The sequence below is a fragment of the Halichoerus grypus genome, chromosome 1 (assembly GCF_964656455.1).
Source record: "Halichoerus grypus chromosome 1, mHalGry1.hap1.1, whole genome shotgun sequence".
NCBI lineage: Eukaryota > Metazoa > Chordata > Mammalia > Carnivora > Phocidae > Halichoerus > Halichoerus grypus.
In genome coordinates, this window is record NC_135712.1 from 78,193,246 (window position 1) to 78,214,434 (window position 21,189).

Below are 21,189 nucleotides of genomic sequence, written 5' to 3' on the forward strand. Positions count from 1 at the left end.
GAACCGTATGGGGGAGGTGGCTGCCCTTGCACAGCTTGGACATCGTCCCAGCTCACCCACGTTGGAGTTTTTTTTTAATGCCATATACATCCAGTATTCTCTTCTTCCCACCTCTAGGAATCCAAAAATAAATGAGCTGTTGATCAAGGGCTTGGTGCTGGCAAAACTGGCAAGTATGGGCAGACAGGCTCCCAATTCCAGAAGTTTTCTCTTGCCACTACCACCGCTGACCCCAGCCCCCTGCTGAGATTGTTGAGCACCTATTTCTACTAAGTCCGCTGGGTATTTTTTTCCATGTATGTCCCTATTGTTATAGATTGCAGGACGCAGGATATGGGCTTTTGAGTAGTTTTTGACTTTAACAAAAGTCTGTTGCTTCATCTGCTGAATTATTGCTTTGTGCTGTTATTATAGTGAAGGCCTTACTTCTCTCCAGCACCCATGCTCCTATTTTCTCTCCTCCTCCCTATCAAGAACAACTTGCTCCAAATCCCTTTTTATATTCACCTCATCATTTGTGAATCCACTCTGCATTTGTTGCAGAGATGGGAGGGCTAGATGCAGGGATTCTCTTAGGAGGATGGCGTTGGCCCAGGGCTCCTCCTGTCACCCAGGTCAGCCCTTTGGTAGAAAGTTATCCAACCATCTTGTTGTAGTAACTCACCCATCAACTCAATTGCTCGAAAAATGTACAAAAATCCACCTTGTTGATCCTAGAAAACAGCCCTGATACATTTGGACTTTGTTTATACCTTTTGCTAAGACTGAAGTTAACTCAAAATTTTTTCCATTTGGGTGCAGGGGAGGGGTAGGGAGGGGCTAAGGTAGAAGGAGGAGGGAGAAAGAGGAAGAAGGTACCGAAAAGGAGGATCTAATACTGGATTTCAGTTCCCACTACTGGGAAAAGGTTCATTTCCAATTCTGCATTTCAAGAACAAAAAGACTTTCTGATGATCTTTTTTATTCTCTTTGGATCAGTATGAATCCTTAGCAGTTAATTTATGTCTTCCTGTACTTAAAAGGTTAAAATATTTTGGGAAGTGAAATTAATATATTTAAGGATGGTTACAAAGTCAAGACAGGGCACTTTAAATCACTGTTCTCCAGACATAATCTGAGTCACAGAATCTGTTAGGGAATAACCTGAAGGGTTTACTTAACTATGATAGTTCACTCATTAGTTTGTCCGTTCATTCAACATTCAACAACTACTTTGACCTGTGCATTATAATATCCAAAGTACTTCCCCCCCCCCATTGTCCTTGATTCTCACGAGAACCCTGTGAGGTAGTCCTTTAACAGAAATTACCATTTTAGAGAACAAGAAACCGAGACCCACAGAAGTTAGTCAGTTATGGAACTTTAACTGGAACCCAGATCATCAGATTTCACATCAAATTCTCTTTCAGTTCTACCTAACTTTAATTTAGCCAACATTTCCTAAGTGAGCAATGTGTTGGACACAAGACTCGGAAAACAAAAATGAAGTGCTCTTACCCGTGAGGAGCATCTAGCCTATTGAAGAAAGGCAGAGATCAAGCAGGGGTGTGGGGTGGAGGTAAGTGCATGGGTCCTCGGAGTCTGGCATAGAAAACAGTTGTAGGAGACAAGACTGGGAAACATTTGAGGGACTTAAGTACCTGATTTCTCGATTTGCCATCACCACTATCAAGTCTTCTTAATCTGCCTTCACAAAGTTTGGCTTTTATTAATGTCAGAAGTAATCTTTTTCTGTCCCACTTTCTTTTGAACACTTGGCTGGCATTGTAGTGCCAGTGTCTCCAAAGAGTAAGGTTGTTCTTGGCACCCTGATGTTCCCACATTGAACGCTGCTGGACTAACTAATGGTACGACTGCTGCAATCTTGTCTGGTGGTATTCTGCATGTGTCATTATATCCAGTTCATCCTTGCCTGGCCACAGAGAGGAAATGGTTACAACTGCTGGCAAATAGGCCCAGCCCTAGGTGGGCTGGGTCTCGGTGACTCCAGTGCCATGGAAAGTGGTCTGGATGCAGGGCTGGCAGCTGGAGAGATCATCTGCCCGTTTATCACCCAAAGGTCTGGGATGCCCAGAGGGTTGAGGTGAGCTTGGGCTTATTGTTAAGTAGGCATCATCTATTAGGTGTGCACTTCCTGCTAGGAATGCGGTTGGGTTCTGACATCCAGGCTGCAGATGTTACTGGACACTGTGTGCTCTGGGAGAGCATGATGCTGGGTGATCTGACTGTTCATGGTAGAACCTGTCAGGTACAAGAAGATACAAAGATCAGGTGCAGGCAAAGCTCTGGTCAGCATACTGAGCCCAGCTGGTGATTGTGGGGGTGAAGATAGCCGAGGCTCTGTGTGTCCAGGCTCATGGGGATCTTCCCACATTGGGTATTGGGTATTGCTGGATGGTACATTTGAGATGGCTGGGTTATATCTTGTTCTAACCAATATGGGCTGAAAACTGCAGAGACCGAACCTGCCCAAGGGCGGGGGGGGGGTCAATGCCTCACACTGAGGCAGAGTGGGAAGTAGGACACGGCATCTGAGAAGAAGCCACAGAGTTTTGTTTGGCTCAGAATCAGGACACTTGGGGCCCAGTCCTGGGTCAGGGACTATCTTTTGCATGACTTAAAGCAAGTTTTAGCACCTTTCTGAGTCTCTGTTTCCTCAGGAGATTGTATGCCCCCTGGGGTCAGGGTCCCATATTGTATTCACATTTGTTTCCCCAGCATCTAGCACAGTGCCTCCTTCACGAAAGACTATCAGTGAACATGCGTGTTGTTTGAATGAGTGAATGAGTGAGTGAATAGGGTGAGCTTAGTGTGAGGAATGACATTAGTGGTTTCAGGGAAGAGGGGCTTATCAGAAGCATGGTCCTCACCCTCACCCCCTAGATTCTGATGTCTACCGCCATGCCCTTTTCCAAAAACCAGTGATTCAAATAATAGTATACTCCCCAAAGTTCCTAATAGCCTGTGATTCTCTGAAGAAAACAAAACAAAACAAAACATTGAATAGTTTATTTTAAAAAAATTTTTGCCTTAGCATTCACTAGCCAAACATGTTATAAGAATCAAAAATACATGTCTGGTAGCCCCCAGAGAACTCCAGAAGGCAGTCTTATCTACCAGGAAAGCTCTGGGGTGGCCTCAGAGAGACAGCAAAGTAACAAGGAAACCCTTTGACATTTGCAAATGCTGTGAAACACCAACAAACAAGAGACGCACACTAAGACCCAGGGGGTGGAGATAGATCAAAGATTTACATATCTACCTAATCTCATTTGGGTCAACGTGCTCCGCAAGGGTACTGTTTGTTGTTGTGGAGACAAGTGTCTCCCAGAGTGAAAGGTCTTCTAGAGTGAGTGGGCTGCTCTACGTTTGCTATAGGTCCTAAAGATGTGGGCAGCATTAACCTGAGGCCAGACATTCAGACCTATGAATTAGGCAACTAGTTGCATTTAAAAGACTTCACTTAGGGCTTTTCAGTGTCGTAGGTGTGTGCTTGTGAGATAGATAGATAGATGATAGATAGGTAGATAGATAGATAGATAGATATAGATAGATAGATAAAGATGGATAGATACATATCAAACTAATACACAAACATAACATAATTTGGAAGATAAGGAAAAAAATAAGGGAGAAAATCATTCATAATCCCACACTTTAAGACAGCCAAAATATTTTGTTTATTGTGTATTCTTGTTTATATCATTTATTTTCTATGAAGAGTATTTTTAAACATAGTTATGAATATGCCATATACATATATATATATATATCCTACTTCTTTTCACTTTATCTGTTACCATAAGTATTTTCCAATTCCAATCTTTAAAAATTAGTCAGATTATACTTCATCATTCTCCATCCAACATCTTTTCCCTCAAGTCAGTCACAATGGGACATAGAGGTTGTGCAAATTTTTTGTTGTTAGATATAACACTTAGATACCTGTATTCATTCAAAGACTTTTCCCCTATATGTTTGAATTTTTTCCCGTATGTTGTATGCACCTCAAAGATGGGTTCCTAGAAGTAGAATTACTGACTCCAAGGACTGGACTGTTGGTGATTCTGGAGACATGTGACCAAATGGATCACCAAAAGAGTCATGCTAACCAAAATGTAGTATGACAGGATTATCTCACTGCATTTCATCAAGAATTATTTAAATGTCAACCTCCATAGTGAACATAAGTATTGGTCCAAAGATTTTATAACCACTTGGCAGAGAGGTTGATAGATGTGGGAAAAGAGAAAAAAAGGAAGACACACTTAAAACTCAAGTACAGCATGGGAACTAGACACCGTTGGTAACTGACAACTGGTTAGAAATGAATGAGGTATTCCTGAAGTAATGTACATCAATGTAATAGCAGCCTTCAGCTTACCAAAGTGGATACAGCAGCAAAATAAGTGATTCAGGGTGGACTGGTTGACAGGAATCGACTCTACCGCTAATTTTGGGGGTGGTCTTTGCAAACCATTTGCAGAACAAATAGGTTGAAGGCTGAGGAGAGTTTATAGTGTCAAATCCAGATGATGAAGACAAAGTCACAGAGTCACGGGGTCCAGTCAGCTGTTTTCCCTAGACACCCAGAGTTACAACACTGATGAGATCCACAGTTCTATCGGAGTTGTACAATGAAATAGCAGACATTCTGGGAAGCTCTTGGGGCTCCTCCAACCTCAGTTATGAATCCTCAAGTTCTGTGTGTCTCATTTGGATGGATGGTGAAGATTTTTTCAGGGCCCTGTTTCCATAGAGAATCTCCACAGAAAAATGTTGAATAAGCCTACCGATGAGGTAGCTTGGGTCATCTACCACTATAATGACATTTGGCCTTTGGTGCCTCCAGACAGTTCTCTATCCAGATGATGACATGCAGAAATTAGCTAAATTGCTTTCAATTTAGTAAACTAAAAGAATAAAGGCAGGTTCCCTCATTTTCCAGACTCTATTTTGGGGGCAGGACCTCTCAGATTTCAAAAGAAGCCTGGGTCACTTTTTGGAGGCTTCTAGTATGGGGGGGGAGAAAGGAGAGAAAGAGAAAGAGAGATTATATATGTGTGTGTGTGTGTGTGTGTGTGTGTGTACAAATATATATATATATCTGTATATATATATATTTATCTATCTGGTTTTTTAACACAAAAAATGAGAAGATAGTACACAGAACAATCCTATACCCAGTTTCCCCCATTATTAACATTTCACCTTAGTATGGTACATTTGTAACAATTGATGAAACAATATTCACACAATATTATTAACTAAAGTCCATCATGTATTCAGGTTTGTTTAGATTTACCTTCTGTCTTTTTCCATTAAGTACTACTTTACCTGAAGTTATCATGTCTCCTTAGGCTACTTTTGGTTGTGGCAACTTGTCAGACTTTCCTTGTTTTTGATGACCTTGACAGTTTTGAGGAGTACTGGTCAAGCATTTTGTAGGATGCTCCTCTACTAGAATGTGTCTGATGTTTTTCTCATAAAGAGTCTGAGGTATGGGAGGAAGACCACAGAGTAAAGACCCATTTCACCACCTTATATCAAAGGTACATACAATCAACATGGTTTATCGTTGTTTGTTTGTTGTTTGTGGTTTATCTTTGTTGATGTTGACCTTGACGTCCTGGCTGATGTACTGTTAATCTGGTTTCTCCATATAAAATTACCTCCCCCATTCCCCTTACCACACCACAGTCTTGGGAAGCAAGTCACTATGCCCAGCTCACACTTAAGGAGAGGGGAATTATACTCTCCCTCCCTCAGGGGAGAATATCTACATAAATTATTTGGAATTCTTCTGCATGGGAAATTTGTCTCTTCCATTTATTAATTTTTCCCATAATTTATTTATATCTGTGTAAACTTGTGGACATTTATTTTATACTTTGGGTTATAATCTAGTATTATTCTATCTTGTCACTCAAATTTTGCAGCTTTGGCCATTGGGAGCTCTTCAGGTAGCTCCAGTGTCTCAAATATCCCCCAGCAATGCAGGGATTTTTTGTGTGCTTGTTTGGTTTCTTTTTTTTTTTAGCAAATCCTTATTTTATGGTACAATCTGGGCATTAGGTGTGCTCATTGCTACTGTGGCACTATTGCTTCTAGTCCAAATATATTTAAAAATTTACATTTTAAACACCAACATACACACAATTACAATACAATCACACGATTGCATGACAATTCCAGATTTAGTAACAGTATGAAATCACGGCACCATGGGAGACTGGGAGGGCTCCTACACTGGGTCCTGCGGCGGGACCCACACACAAAACTTGTGTGTGAAGTCTTCTTTCAATCCTGTCAGTGTACCACTAAGACTGAAGCAGAACCTCAGTGGAGAGCATGTCAAAAGTCCAACTCTGAGGACTTCTCTGAATGTAAGGCCACAGCAAATGGCTCTTTTGCAGGGATGCCCACCTTATGTCCTCGTTCCATGATAAACTATGGAAAAAAAAAAACAAAACAATGGATTTCGAATCAGGGCATCAGATTCTAGATCTGGCTCTGTCTGCGATTCAATGGATGTGGAAAATGACTTCTGTCTGGGCCTCAGTTTCCAATTCTATACCATTGATAGCATTGGATTGGATTGTTGCTAAGGACTCTCCTAGTTCTAACATATTATAACTCAGTAGTTCTACACTGAGAGAGTGTAATTGACTCGTCTCCTTGTACGTGGACAGCAATATACCAGAGGATCTAAGCCAAAGGAGAAATCGTGATGGTAGGGAGGTCACTGCTAATAAATAGGGGCTGTTTTATTACTTCCTGAGGATGCTGAGAGGTCTGTTGAAGACCTTATTTCATCTAGACAATCAGGCCTGAGAAACTTTAGACCTTTTGTTTTAAAGAATGGAGATCAAAAAAAGTATAGGAAATACTGATTTAAAGTATCTCTTTTATTGCCTTCAAGTTTGTTCTGGAAGATCAAGGCTTTTTTTTTTTTTTTTTTTTTTTTTTTGGTAAGGGCAAACTCCTCATCTGTTATTTCCTCTAACTTCAAATAATTACCTTTAAGGTAGTGATGGCTGATCTACCTCTAAGTTTCTTACTAGGAATCTCTCTCTAGGTTTTTTTTTTTTTTCTTTCCTTCCTTTGTGTGTGTGTGTGTGTGTGTGTGTGTGAGAATGTTATGACATATTTTTCACATCCACATGGGGCCCAGTGGCTTAAAGACTGCCCAGTTTACAAGTGTCATCTCCTTCCTATCATTGACTGGGACAGTTTCCAAATACAAACAGAAGGCAAAAAAAAAAAAAAAAAGGAACGATAATGCTGAAGAGACACTTGGGAACTGTCACAGCTGATTATGAATGCTGGAGATCAAAGGTACAAGGTCTTAGAACCTGTCTCCTCCAACTCAACGTTAAAAATCTTCAATTGGTTTTTGGACCCACTCAGCATAACCCCAGACTTTGGTCTACAATTGGTTAAAAATTGATAGAGGTGAGGATTCTGGGACTGCCTTCTTTACTTAGAAGTTTAAATTTTAACCCCTGCCCCCATGCCAGGTACAGCTCCTTTCCGTGCCCCTCCTCCACCTCAAAGTTATGTAAAGATGTATTTGGATATAAAGGTATAGAATTTAGAACAGATAGACATCACGCAAATCATCGGGGTTATTTCTTCACACGACTGAGGAAACTGAGTCCTGACAAGTGGTTTTGCTCCAGGTTCCATAAGGGAGTTCCAGGCAGAGCTGTAATTAGAAGCCAAGGTTTTTTTGGCAACAAATCCAGGTTTGTTTTTTTTTCCTTCCTACCTCACACCATGCCCCTGCGAGTTACGTGTTTGTGTGCGCGTGCGTATGTGTGTGTGTCTGTATGTACATATGTTACATAGACACCGACATGTAGGAAACATGCACCACGCATCTGTAGTCTGACCTCAGGGAGCAGGGTAATGACTCGAATTTCAGGCAGCTGAAAGCTTTCTGCGGGTGGAGGGTGAAATAAACAAGAAAAGCCACTGTGGAGATGTGAATGGAAAAGTACCGAAGCACTCCCTCCCTCCGCACATTCTTCCGCTCTCCAACTCTGCCTGCCAGCCAGCCGGCTTCAGATAGGCTTCTGCACGGTCAGGTGTACAGAGGGCGGTGTGGAGAAGAAGGGGAAAAAAATGCAGGCACAACACGCAAATCAAGTTTTTCCACTTCTAGCCTTAGGTAGTAAAGACAGCTAAGTACCGGCAGGCAGCCGCAGGGAGGGTGGGCCAGCTACCCAGAGTTTACAAACACTCCAGTGCTTTCCTCTCTTCATCCCTTCCTGGTCCAGCTGCTGCTTTCCTTCATGCTAGAGTTTCATAGGAAGTGAAATCCCTGCTATTCAAAACAGTGATCCAATGCAATAAACAAATGATTAGGCACCCCCCCATCACTTCTCTATTTTAAGGTCCCGATATTTATTTCCATTTTTAAAAAGTGAGAAAAGTGTGGAAAATCAGTGTTTTGGGGGGAAAGTCTGAGTTGGGCTAGAAAAGGTTTCTAAAGAAAAAAAAAGTCTCAGAATAAAACAGGCTGAAAGCAGGCAGCATATGGATCAAAATTAAACGTTGACACTTCTTTTTCAGAAGGTAGTAGCTGGAAATCGTCTTCTGTTTTTTCTTTTACTGTCTCAAAACTTTCTGCTCAATTTCTCTAAAATATACCAAGAAATCTCCCTTCTTTATCCAAGGATAGTATAGGGAGCTTGTCTACAATAACTCTAAATGAAGGATTTGAGAGAAAAGGAATAGGTAAAATTTTCTGCGTCGGGTGGACAGCATCTCCCACACCCATCAGAAGGAATGTCGAGTACTGTAGCACAGGGACAAACATCACCAAACCCAAATGTCCATCAAAATTCAGTAGTAGCATCATGACCCGGAGTTCGTTCTGAGGACCAATTTACAGTTAACGAGGAACCCAAAGCAGCCTTGCTTTCCCCAATTCTGCCAGAAAACAGGACACCCTCCTCCAAAGCCAGGCAGTCAGATCACCCTCATTCTCTGAAATGATGCAGGACCGTCAAACGAAGACCCATTTTCAGTTGTGTCCCGGGGTCACGCATGCCTCTGGTGAGGGCCAGCCTGTCCTCTCGAAAGAGAGAAGCCTAGGGGAGTTGCATGATTGACCTGCAAGGTTCTTTCCAGTTCTCAAAGCTATAATCCTGAGATGTGATAGCTTAAAGATCTACCAAGGTACCAGAAGCTCCTTGACAGGTGAAACCGACTTCCTGTTTGGAGCCCCCTTAAAAAGAGGAGAAGGCAGGATTTATTTATTCCAAGGATAGCTTCCTTTTCCGCTATGACTGAATTGTGGGGAACTGGATGCAAAATCTGTTCCTTTCCCTAAATAGATGTAATATTAGGACCAGGCTATTTTATTTGTAACAAAGCTTATATTGACCCGGCAGCTGCATTCAGGAACCTATTACTATGCCCAGTCCACTGGGCAGAGGGGCTGGCCTGGTCCTCTATTCTGAGTATTAATAGCCAGTGACCATTAAATCATAGCACTGGTTGATACATAGTCCCTCCAAGTCTGCAGGAATCACTCATAAGACCCCAGACAAGGAAACTCTCTTTAGAGCTTCTTAAGGATGATTTAAAAGAATTTGAATATATTCAAGTCAATCCTTTCTTTAATCCTATAACATAGCACTGCTGGAGTGAGGGAGCCCACACGGTGATGCCAACTGGCTACTGATGGGGAGAGATCAAGAATGAGAGAAAGAAGGACAGTCTGGAAGAAATTCAACTGGTATAAAATTTGACAGTTACCCTCCTAGGATTTGGAAAGAGATTGAGAGGTGGGTGCACAATTTTCCTCACTGTTCATTCAGTAGAGAGAAAGGGATCTACCTAAAGTCTCGATCTTTAGAATATTTTCAATATTTTTTTTCTTTTAACGGCATCCTTCTGATCAGTTTCTTTCAATGTAAACACTGATTTGGCAAAAAAACAAAAACAAAAAACAACGGTCATAGAAATATGGGACTCTGGCACTTGGTCCCAGAAATAATGTGCTGAGAAGGTTTGAGGTCCCTGGTGGTGGGTTTAATTATCTATAAACTAGGCCTGGTGGGTTTTCCCTCCAAGGGCTCCCTGAAAAGAATTAAAAAGGTCTGAGGTACAAGAAGGGTGAATTCCTTCCCAGCCCCCATTCTGGCTAGTTCTACTGCCAGTGGGAGCAGATTTCCCTCTGCTCTGCAGCGCCCCCATGGGGCTAAGATTGGAGTGGCAAAGAGAACGCAGAGGGACAAACTCTGTTTAAGGTTGGGGTTGGGGGGGCAACGGCAGGAGACCAATGAGGCAGGCAGGATGGCAACTTTGATTAGAAAAGTGACCAAAAATCATAAAAGTAATCTCCATCATAGGATCAATAATAGGGCAGAGCCATACATTTCACATTCCAAATCATATATAGATACACCTGAGAAACCTTAGTTCTTACTGCTCTCAAAGATAGAAAAAATATCATACATATAAATGTACGGAGAAAACCACTTCAGCAAAATCGGGGTATCGTTTTGAATCCAGTGGAATTCATTTAAAACTCTGAAAAGGAAGGGGAAGGAGACAATAAAAAAAGCAGATAGTCCGCCTTCTGGCAGAATGAATCTGCACTTGACAATATTATGTGTCTTTGGGGGTAAAATGTTCATTTCAACAACAGTGACAGGATTAGGCCCATGTATATTTTTCAAAAATCCTTTACAAGACAGGCTTTTCTGCAGAGGCTGCAGTAATCCATCTGTCAATAAGTATTAAAATATTCAGATTTCATAGGAACAGACACTTATGCATATTTCCTAAGCTCCAGACCTTGTGGAAAATAATCAACCCCTTTGGACCTCTTCTGGTTCTAAAATTCCCAACACAGCCTTTTAAAGGTGGTGGCGGTGGGGGTGCATTGACAATAACATTTTCAGCAACAGATCTGAACTTCTTACGGACTTTTCCTGGGAAAGAGATCCCAAATACCCCAGGAAACAGCCCGTAATCTTTCATAGCTCTGCTCACTGCTCCATTATAAACCCAAATTTGAGGTTGGGAGAGGTAGATTATTTTGGGACATATCTTTTTTGGAAATTAACATGTGCAGAAATTTTGTGGAACCTTTAAGAACTCATCTGTAATTTAATGAGTCGCCTGAAGGACTCTCATAGCCAAGGCTCAGAACAGCCTGACCTTTGAAAGCTGCTTCTGGCCCAAACATTTTGGGTTAATTCTTGAGGAATCTGAAATATTATTTTCCCCTCACACCCTTCTTTTAAGAGAGAGACATAAAAGAAACAAGAGTCTCCCTCATTCGGGGATGAGTAGGAGGGGAAAAAACCCCAACCAACATTTAAATAGGGAAACTGGCAGTTCTGAATAAACAAACCAAGGCCCATAATGAAATGATTCTGCACTGCATTTGCCTTTAAAAAGAAAGGAAAGAAGAAAGAAAGAAAGATTTCCCCCCTTCTCCTCCTCCTCCCAAGTAAGCTCCGAAGCAAAGGAGCCTGTGCTGCGTGCGGAGCGCTGTAGTTGTAGCACAGGCTGTTCTAAATACACGCAGTATCTGTGATACTGGCACGGCAGGCCTTTAGAATTCCCTCCGGCTGATCTCTTAAACACAGACAGAAGAGATTTTTTTTACAACGACCTTGAAACGAGCGGGGGGTGGGGGGGGGGCGCGGGGGATCAAGACCTTAAGAAAAAGCAAAACACAAACATGTATTTGGCTCACATAATTTTGTAGAACACACGCGTACACATACCCAAATACACACACGTTTCCTTCAACAAAAAATTTCCTAACAGTCAACAATAACAGAAAGAGTAAACCCACCACTCGCTGTCCTGGAAAGAAACAAACCAAACCAAAACAAATCCTTTGAACATGTCCCTCAAGTGCAGGAGAGCCTCCTCTCAGTAAAAAGTCCAAAGAGAAGGAGAAAATTGCACCCCCCCCCAAAAAAAAAGTGGGGGTTGGGATTGTTACATGCGATCAAAAATTGAAGCTGCTTTCAATAGTATCAATATTAAAATAACACATCCTCTTTAAAACGCTTGAGAGATTAGATAGGGAAAAAAGGCACACTCACACGAAACAAAATCCAACCGATGCGGGATCCTACTATTTACGTAACACCACAAACTTACAAAAGGCAAAAATCAGAAGCAAAAAAAAAAAAAAAAAAATCCGAAAATCATCATACAACCACCCAAAAATCCCAACCAACCACATCAACGAGGAAAAAACAAAACAAAACCAAAAAACGTCCCAAATAAAATAAAGCAAACGAACCCACCGAAAACTGCTTGGCAAATATTTTTCTCGTGGTGCCTAATATTCTAGCTGGAAAGAGCTGTGGTGTTTATTGTTTTTTTCTCTCACTCGCCTCTAAAGCTACTATATATAACAGACTTTTTCCAACGGGTCGAACCTCTCGCTCCCTTTTGTGTATTTAGCTCGAGGAGCTGAGTTTATGGGTAAGAGAGGAGGAATTAGCCCCAGACCCCGGGAAAGCAAAGCGCACTCCCCCTCTTATGTCACCGAATAGCAAATTAGTTCTCAGAATTCCAGAGGCCGAGCTTTGCTACAGCGAAGACGCCGACGTCACAGAGGGGGCGCCCACGTGACGCTGGCGGAGCAGGCCGTACCATCGTGCGGGGCCCCGGGAGGGAGGGACGCCGTCTGGCCCCTCGAGCCTCGAACCGGAACCTCCAAATCCGAGACGCCCAGCCGCTGAGGACCTCGAAATCTTCCGGGAACTGGAAAAACACCGTGGCTTTGAGGGCTTTCCATGGGCCCAAAGAGGCAAAAGTCCCGGAGAGCTGACACCGAGTCCTCCCCTGCCACGTAGCAGTGGTAAAGTCCGCAGCTCAAATTCCGAGAATTGAGCTCTGTTGATTCTTAGAACTGGGGTTCTTAGAAGTGGTGATGCAAGAAGTTTCTAGGAAAGGCCGGACACCAGGTGATTATTGCTGTTGCTGCTGCCGCTGCTGCTGCTGCCGCCGCCGCCGCTGGTGCCGCTGGTGCCGCTGCCGCCGCCGCTGCTCATGATCATTATTTTACCTTTTAATTCTTTTTTTTTCCGCTCTTGCCAAATGCTTTGGCTCCAAGTTTCCTATGTGTATCTATTGATATAAATGTATATATTTATTTATTCTAGCTGTCAGGTGTTAAAATAAATGCCGAAGATTAGTCCCACGTCTCTCCCACTCTAGGATATAGATTTTTATATATTTATTATTTTATTCTTGTTGTCTTTGAGTGCATCGGCCGGTTTGGGGAGGCTTTTGCCACCCTCCCTTGTGTTGTTTTGGTTTTGGAAAAGGAGGTGGAGGAGAGGAAGGAGGGGAATTAGGGGGCGGCCGGAGCCCAGAGGACGAGACAGTGTTTGGGGGGTGCTCCGGGCAAGTCTGGGGGCTGTCTGGCCCCAGACGACGGAGAGGACGCGCGCTCGCGCTCTCGCTCTTTCTGCTGCTGCTTGCGTACGGCTTGTGATCTCGCTGGATTCGGGCGGCTGTGTTTTTTCCCTCTTTTCTCGCTTGCAAACTGCCTTCCTCGCTCCCTCGCTTCTGCCTCCCCTTCCCTCCCTCCCTCCTCCTCTCCCTCGCCTCTCCTTCCTTCTCCTCTCCCGTCCTTCTTGGTGACTCCGGGAGGCGAGGAGGGAGGCTGCCCGCTCGCTCGCCCCGCTGGCTCCCTTCCACCGGCCTCGCTCCTCTAGATTCCCTGCCTCGGAGCCGAGATTTGGGAGGAAAAATGCAAGCGAACTCCTCGGGTTTTGTTTTTCTCCCCCCCCCCCCCAAGCCCAGTTGAAGTATCGTTTCTACTATTTCCTTTTAGAGCCGCGATCTTCCTAACGAGATCCGAGTGTTTTGGTGTCCCCTTACCCTGTGTTTTGGGGGAGGTTTAGCTTGCCTGGGGGCGGGGATGTTGAATACTTTGAAAATTATTCTTTCTTGGTTGCAGTCGAGGGAGTCGGGAAACCCCGCGCGCTCCCTCTCCCCATCCTGAGGAGAGAGGCTGGTGGCGGGACAGGGATTTGGGGGGTGGGTGGCAAAGGGGTGCGCGTTTGCACCTGCGGTGCCGTTTAGCGTGCGGGGACTCCGGGAACCTTCACAGGACGGCCCAGCCAAGCGGGAAGGTGGCGGGATTTCTGGCGGTCGCGGTGTTTGTGTTTTGGGCGCTGCGTGACTCGGTGTTAGCTCCCAATGGCTGTTCCCCCGCCTCTCCTAAATTTTGTCTTATTTTTTCCCATGGTGCGAGCTTTGTAAAAAGACAACTGCAGACCGGAGAGTAGCCGACGTCAGGCTTCAGGTTCCCGAGGTCCTTGCACGGGGCGAGGGGAAAAACAAACAGCCCCAGCCCGCGTTCCTACGTGCAAGACCCGGGAGGAGAGAAGGGCACGCTGTGGCCCTGGATGAGGGACCCGGCGCGGGAGGAGGGGGCGCGGGCGCGAAAGGGAGATCTTTGTGAGTGATTTTGCAAAAACGGATTGCGAGGTTGGTTGGATTTGCAACCTGTGGCTCTCCTCGAGGGAGTAAGAATGGGGGAAGGCGGCGGCGGCGGCGGCCCGGGGCGGGAGCCGGTGGGGAGTTGGAGCCTCGGAAATGGGCTGCGCTCTTGGGCAGCGGGAGCTAGGGGCCACCCCGCTGCGAGAGGTAGTGACCGTGGTCAGTGTCTTGAGAACTGTGGATTGCGTTGCCTTTATGATGCCGTGTTATTGGAACTCTGGCGAAAAATGGATCTAGTGTTACAATAATGAGTTTTAAAGGTCCCCCATGGAAAACAAAAACACAACCCAATAGATTAAAAAAAAGAAGAAGAAGAAGAATGAAAAAGACCCCTTTTATGGGGTGCCCCCCTTTGCAGTGCTTAAGAGGTGGTGGTGGGGGTCCAGCAGCTGAACCGGGAGAAGGACCCCAAATAGGGTACTGAAAGTCCAGAGCTGTTACTGGGTTCCTGACCACCACAGAGAGCTGGTCATCTCCCCCACCACCAGTAGCCACAGGAAACTGATTTAATCTTTTATGGATTTTTTTTCCCTCATTCAGTTTATAGTTTCCAGGAGGAAAATCTTGTAACTCTACTTTTTTTTTAAGTAAAGTATCAATAGATGCTTTTTTTTTTTTTTTCTGTCAAAAACAAAACAAAACCAAACCAAAAAACCAAAAAACTGGGGCAGGACAGAGGGAACCAGGGAAAGGGCTGTTTAGAAATACAGTTTGTGGCTCTGAGCAGTGCCACCAGCTTCCTCTACAGAGACTGCCAGTTTCCCTTTTTCTTTGCAAGGTGTGTGTGGTTTTAATAAATAACTTAAAAAAATAAGAGGGGGGCCGGCAAGACCTGTCAGGAGACAGGTATCTATTTTGCTCACTATTTACTACCAAGAGCCTTTGGCACTGGAACAGAGCCTCGTAAATCTGCAGCCCAAGTTGAAGTTCATCTGGCCCTAGTCCACATGCTATTCCTGGAGGTAGCAAACATGAGCTCAAAGGAATGAGGTGAAATCACATTCTTGCTTTAAAATATATACCTTTTGGGGGGGGTATGGAGAAAGAATATTGTCTCTGGGGGGAGGAGGAAATGGAAAGAGGGCACTAGGAGATGGGCATTCCCTTGCTAAAATGACTCCAGTTGGGTCCTCAGGCTGAAATAGAAACCTGTAGATGGGAAATATTCCCCCTCCCCCCACTTATAAATAGAAGTTTCCAATATCCTATTTGGAAGACTTTCCAATACTGCAGGCCCAAGCACTGGCTGATTTTTAAGGGTCTGTTGATAGTGACAATAAGGCCAGAAGCTGTTGGTAAACTGGGCAGCTTGAAGGAGAAGGAAGCCAGAAGAGGGAATTCTCCAATTGGCCTTTTCTTCTGTGCTCAATTGTGAAGGGTTTTACCCCATGCTTTCTTGAAAAGACTCTCCAATTTATTCTGGGTTTGCTGGACAGGGATGGGACTCTAAACTCTTAAGCTGTCGTTTGCTGAGCCTTGAAGAGTTCCAGTTATTGGTTGAGTAAATGGTAGCCAGGACTAGATGTCAAAATCCTTCCTTCCCTCTCTCCCCTGCCCAGTAGCCACACTCACAACCCACTTTATTGTGAAAAACTTGAAGAGATTCAGAGGAGGTAGTGCGGCAGCGCCACCCCTTGGTGGGTGAAACTCTATTTGCAAAAGTCAAATATTTGAAAAACATTGTGAAATGACCTTATGAGGATTTTTTTTTCTTTAGAAAGGGGAGATAAAACTAACTTTAAAAAAAGGACTTTGTAGTTGATTTCTCAAATGGGGTGGAAAAGCGTTGCTTTCCAGCTAGGAGAGTGTCATAAGAGGCAAAGAAGTTCGAGTGTGTGTGTGTGAGTGTGTGTGTGTGTGTGCGCGCGCGCGCGCGGTCGGGGAGGATTGCCTAGTTGGCTTGAAGTAGGTGAGTTCTCCAGACGGAGGTAGCCTCCTTCCCCCTTGGACTTGACTTCTCAGAGCACCTGAATTCTGTTGCTAGTCTGACACTGAGATAAGGAGGAATGTCTCGGTGTAAAAACAAACCAGTGATGGGAAGTCCTGTAGTTTTGCTGTCGGTGATGGTGGTGTCTACTGGGGGGCTGGGTTGGGGACGGAGGTTTGTGGTGTGGGGCAATGGTAGGCTGGTCCGTAGCTGCGTTTGGAGCCTTCTGGGAGTCGAAGTAGTGTGGCGCGTGCCGGCTTCCTGCACTGCGCAACAAGTGGGAATGCCGCCGCAGTGATCCGAACGAGGGTGCTGTGTAGTGGCGAAGCCGGCCCCTTTCTCTTCGCCCCACTGGAAGCCAGGAATGGCTCTTCCCAGTTCTCCCCGCCTCCCAGCCTGTGACCAGCAGCCCCGCCAAAAGACAAAACTCAGCCCCCCTTTCCCCACCCTCCGCCTTTAGCGAGCCCTGTAAACCTGGGCGGAACCCTGCCCTTGGCCTCCAGGGCCCCCTTTCTCCGTGGGGATCAAGAGTTTATTCACGACTTTCTTTGCTGGTCAACCAGTGTTTGGCAAGAAGCTCTGCTAATACCTTCTGCTTTTTGAAGACAAGCGCACCCTTTCCTTCCCTTCTAATACATTCAGCCTTTCGGGCTGGAAAAATCAACGTATAATACATGAACCCTGCTCCAGAGACCGCGTTGTGGTTACTAGAGGAGTGAGCATCGGGAAGAACGGAATTACATCCAGTAAATTAAATGTTTTGCAGCGTTGCTTATAGAGGCAACCTCCTCCCGCTAACAGATCCAAAAAAAAAAAAAAAAAAGTGGGGGGCAGTCGGTTGTGGAAGGCTGTGGCTGCGCGGTGATTTTCGAACGGACTGAGTCTGCCACCTAGTGGTAGATCCTAGCAGAGTCCCCCCCCCCCCCCCGCGCCTGGGGCGGTGGACCGACCCTGTCACCTTCGGATCTCCAAGTATCCCTACCAGGTGCTAGGGCTGACAGAGGAGGGCAACATCCAATGAGGATGACATCTGACCTCCAAAATTTTGGTAAGGTGGATGAAAATTCGGAAGCCTCTAGATGCTTGCCCTGTCCACGGTCGCTCAGCGAGCGGCATGTGCCTCCCTAAGAGAACCTTAGTAAGATAACCCGTTTTGAACACACTATCTTTCTGTCACTGTGGCGTCTCCCTGGGTGAAGTGGGTAGTGGAGGGACGCTTGGAGGCTCTAGGACATAAAACTTTGCAGTTGAGAAAACAGGTGGCCTCATGAGGGGGGCCTGTTGCTGGTGAGTTAGTACCCTAACTGGGACCAGATTTTTACCTTCTGAATTCCAGGCCAGTGACTTAAAGTCAAAGGCGAGTGTATCTCCGCTCCCTTGAAGTATCTAAGAGAAAGGAGCAGCAGTAAGAGAGACCCACGATTTTAATGTCTCACATCAGCGTAGCTGGGAACAGCTCCCCAGATGTCTTGGAGGAATTCTAGAAAATATGGCATAAGATTTTCAGTGACAGATACAGGAAGCCTACCGCAGTGCTGAGGGGTGGAGGTCCCAGATCTTGAGGGGTGTGCCTGTGTTAATGGATGATTAAATCCCAGTCCCTAGACTTGCAGAGCCCGAGGCTCACATTTGGATTCTGAAATCACCCTCTTCCCCTTCCTTCCAAACTGCTTAGTGGCTTGGCGAGAGATCAATTGTTGTGTGTGTGTGTGTGTGTGTGTGTCGGGGGTGGGGGGGGTGGGGGTCATATGGACAGGCAGGGTGTAATCCTCATAGAATTTGGGCCACAATAGCTTCTTATTAAGCAAAGTTTTATTTTTTCGGAGTTCAAAACTTAAGATGGCAAAGGCGCGTAGGGGTGCCGGCGACCCCTAGCGACGACCGCCGGCGCGCACACTCTTGGGAGATGCTGCGGTCTCCACCGCCCTGGTCCGAGGAAATCGAGTTCAGCCTCTCCCACTGCAGGAGCAGTCGGAGGCCGCGTCGGAGAAACGCGCCTCTGTTCGGGTTGGAAACGAATCTGGGGATGTGTTTGAAGAGTGGTCAAGTTTGACTCATCGCTTTCCAAGGACAGTTAGTGCCTTCCATCTTCATTAACGTGAATAAAGACCTTGGCTGACTTTTGTCCAGATCGGATTTTTAAAGGCATTGTTTGGTTGGGGACATCATGCCGCTCCCCTCCCCCGGCAGCCTTTTTGCAAAGGCAGAGCCCAGTCCAGCCCGGATGGCCGAGATATCTTTGCTCGGGGACGTGGTTTGCTGGCATTGTCTGCCGGCTCTTTCTGGAAGGCTGTCGCGAGCTGGGCGCATGGGGAGCGTCCCTTCTGCAGCTCCTCTTCAGATCTTGATGATAAAACACATCCCTCTATTTTATTGCATTTCCTAGAAGCTTGCAGGCTTGAAAGAGCTCTATTGGCAGGAAACGTGATAGAAATAAAGTCAGGACATAATGTCCCCGAACACCTCGGTCACCCAAAGCGACTGCCGAGGCTACCGCGTTATCAAATTCGCTTTCATTTATTGTCGTCTCCTCCGCCCTCCCGCCCTCCAGTCAAGAGAGCGAAAAGTGTTTCACCCTTAAAACAAAAACAACGGCGCGGTTTAACCCCACCCCCTACCGCTGGACCACCGTGGCTAAACTGGAGCAGCTAGTTAGCTGAGCCGCTGCGCAGAAAGGGAGCGCTCCGGCAGGAGCCCTGATGCTGGTTTCACTACGGCAGCTCCAGCCTTATTAAAATTCCTAGTTCCTACCCCTAAACAGTGCTTTGCACTTCCAGATTCTTCTTTGGATTTCTCGGCGAGTTATTGGAGTTATTAGATTACCAATAATCCAACGGCGGGCCGGGATTAGAGAAGGGACGCGGCGGGTGGGGGGGGAGGCTGTGCGAAAGGCATTCTCCAAATCTGGAGACTGTGTCTAAAGTAGGTCAATGGGAAGGAGAGGCGGGGCTACATGCGGGTTGTCGGTTTCAAGCCTTGATGGAGGGCTCTCTCTAGTGTTTAGCAGCGGTAAGACATGATTAGGTTTGAGCTCCCGGAACCACGGGAATCCTAATTTCCATTAAGTGCATGTACGTAATTTTAACTTCCCTTCCTAGATACTCACCCCATTCCATATTAAATTTCAACCTTCGCTTTCACCTTTATTCCACCCGGCGAAGGGGTAAGAAAGTCTCAAAGTATGACTTTATGAGGCCGACGAGGCCCAGTCTTTACCGACGGCCCTGACCCCGCCTCCGCCGCTGATGGGATGCGCGGCGCAGTGTGACGCCACCCGCCACTTTTAGGACTGGACTGCGGCCTTAGGCGCTGAGTCTTTCGAGCCTCCCGCCCCGGAAAATTCCTCTCGGAGCCCACTACTAGGACCAATTAGGAGAGGGCGCCCAGGGGTTATAATTCCAAGGAAGGCCCAGAGAAAGCGAGGCGTCCTTGGAGCGCGCCCGTGCGTGCTCGGGTCAGCGCCCCGGCCTCTGCGGAATCCTTACCGGGTCTCTACGGTTTCGGGGAAATCGGATTCCGAAATCCCGAAACCTGGCCAGGTTCGGCCTGGGAGCTCCTATTCTAAAGACTTTGGGCGGAAACCGAGGCTAGCAGGGTTCCCCGACTTGCCAACGTAGGCGGAAGGGGCTTTCGGTTTGGTTTTCCTACAAGTCGTCTGGCGCGCGCTGGATGGAGACCCTCAGCCCTAGGGACTCCCATCTTTTTGACCTTGACGCCTGACCCAACCACCCTCTTAAAGGGGGCGGAGGCAAGCTAAAAGCAAAAAGCAAAAATAAATAAATGACGCATTAGGCAAACAGAGGCTAGAATTGGGCAATTTGAAGTCATAAAATGAACCTCAGATTGGACCCGAATTCCTAGGTTCTAGACTGGCTCTGCTACTAACTTGTGCGACTTTCCCCATTTATAAAAACTGTTATGTGTAAGGGTTGGCCCGGGTGAACTGAGTACTCGATCGGGCGCCGGCGAGGGATTTAGGGGAAAGTGTGCCTATTCCCCGAGAGCCTCCCCGGGCGCGCCCCCCCTCCCCCGGGTGAATCCCCGGCGGCCCTCGCGGCGCAGGCGGCGATCCTGGCGGCCGTCGAGGGCCGGCAGCTTCCTGGAAAGTTACTTCTCTTTGGAGCCGGCGATAGGCAGAGTGTTCTGTGAAATCCGCTGAGCTGAGATCGACTACATTCCGGGAATGAGAGGGCTGTGCCATTCCCCTCACTACCCCCTGCCTTGACGGCGTAACAGGAAAAAAAAAAAAAAAAGCACACACAATGTTAGCTACCGAAGTGCACGAAACGTTTTATTTGAATGTAGCCAAATTAAGGGCTGCCACGATCTCACCACGGGGCCTCCGACGCGCCTGCGGGGGCTTCGCGACAGATGGGCAGCGGTGCCCGCAGAACGCCCGGGGGTGGGCGGTCCCTGGCGGGTAGGTACGGTAAGGTCGGGGTGGGCGAATCTAGCCCGGGCTTGCCGCGGAGCGCAGGGCTCGGGTTTGTGTCCCTGTATGCGAGCGCGAGAGGAAACGGCTGCTTAGTGCCCGCCGAGTGGAGGAGCCAGGGGAAAGGGATGGATGGGGGCTTTCGTATTGGCTCACTCTAGCTCTTAACCTCGCCTCTCGTCCTTCTCTCACCTCTTTTCTTGTCTCTCCGCCTTCGCCTTCTGCTGTCTTCTCTTCCCTCTGCCTTTTTTAGAGGGAAGGGTCCCTCTTTTTTCTTCTCCAACTCCTTTAAAAGATCTGCCTTCTCCTCAAGGTGCCTAATTGCAAATCC

General features: G+C 46.4%; 1 protein-coding gene and 2 long non-coding RNA genes across 3 annotated transcripts in view; 1 reads left to right on the forward strand and 2 right to left on the reverse strand.

Annotated features, from left to right (window-relative positions):
- Positions 1 to 1,632: 1,632 nt before the first annotated feature.
- On the reverse strand, positions 1,633 to 12,688 carry LOC118546825 (uncharacterized). Its single transcript, XR_013446074.1, has 2 exons — positions 12,288 to 12,688; positions 1,633 to 2,241 (listed from the first exon to the last, which is right to left on the reverse strand). It is a non-coding gene; the product is annotated as an uncharacterized LOC118546825 (long non-coding RNA).
- LOC144381197 (uncharacterized) lies at positions 2,995 to 9,658 on the reverse strand. The gene is made up of 2 exons (XR_013446071.1): positions 5,306 to 9,658; positions 2,995 to 5,012 (listed from the first exon to the last, which is right to left on the reverse strand). It is a non-coding gene; the product is annotated as an uncharacterized LOC144381197 (long non-coding RNA).
- Positions 12,689 to 12,828: 140 nt separating the features above from the next.
- Positions 12,829 to 21,189, forward strand: part of BCL6 (BCL6 transcription repressor) — a 21,673-nt gene continuing 13,312 nt past the window's right edge. The window contains exon 1 of the mRNA XM_036109792.2: positions 12,829 to 12,953. The gene's annotated coding sequence lies outside the window, so the exon portion shown is untranslated. The remainder of the gene's footprint in view (positions 12,954 to 21,189) is intronic.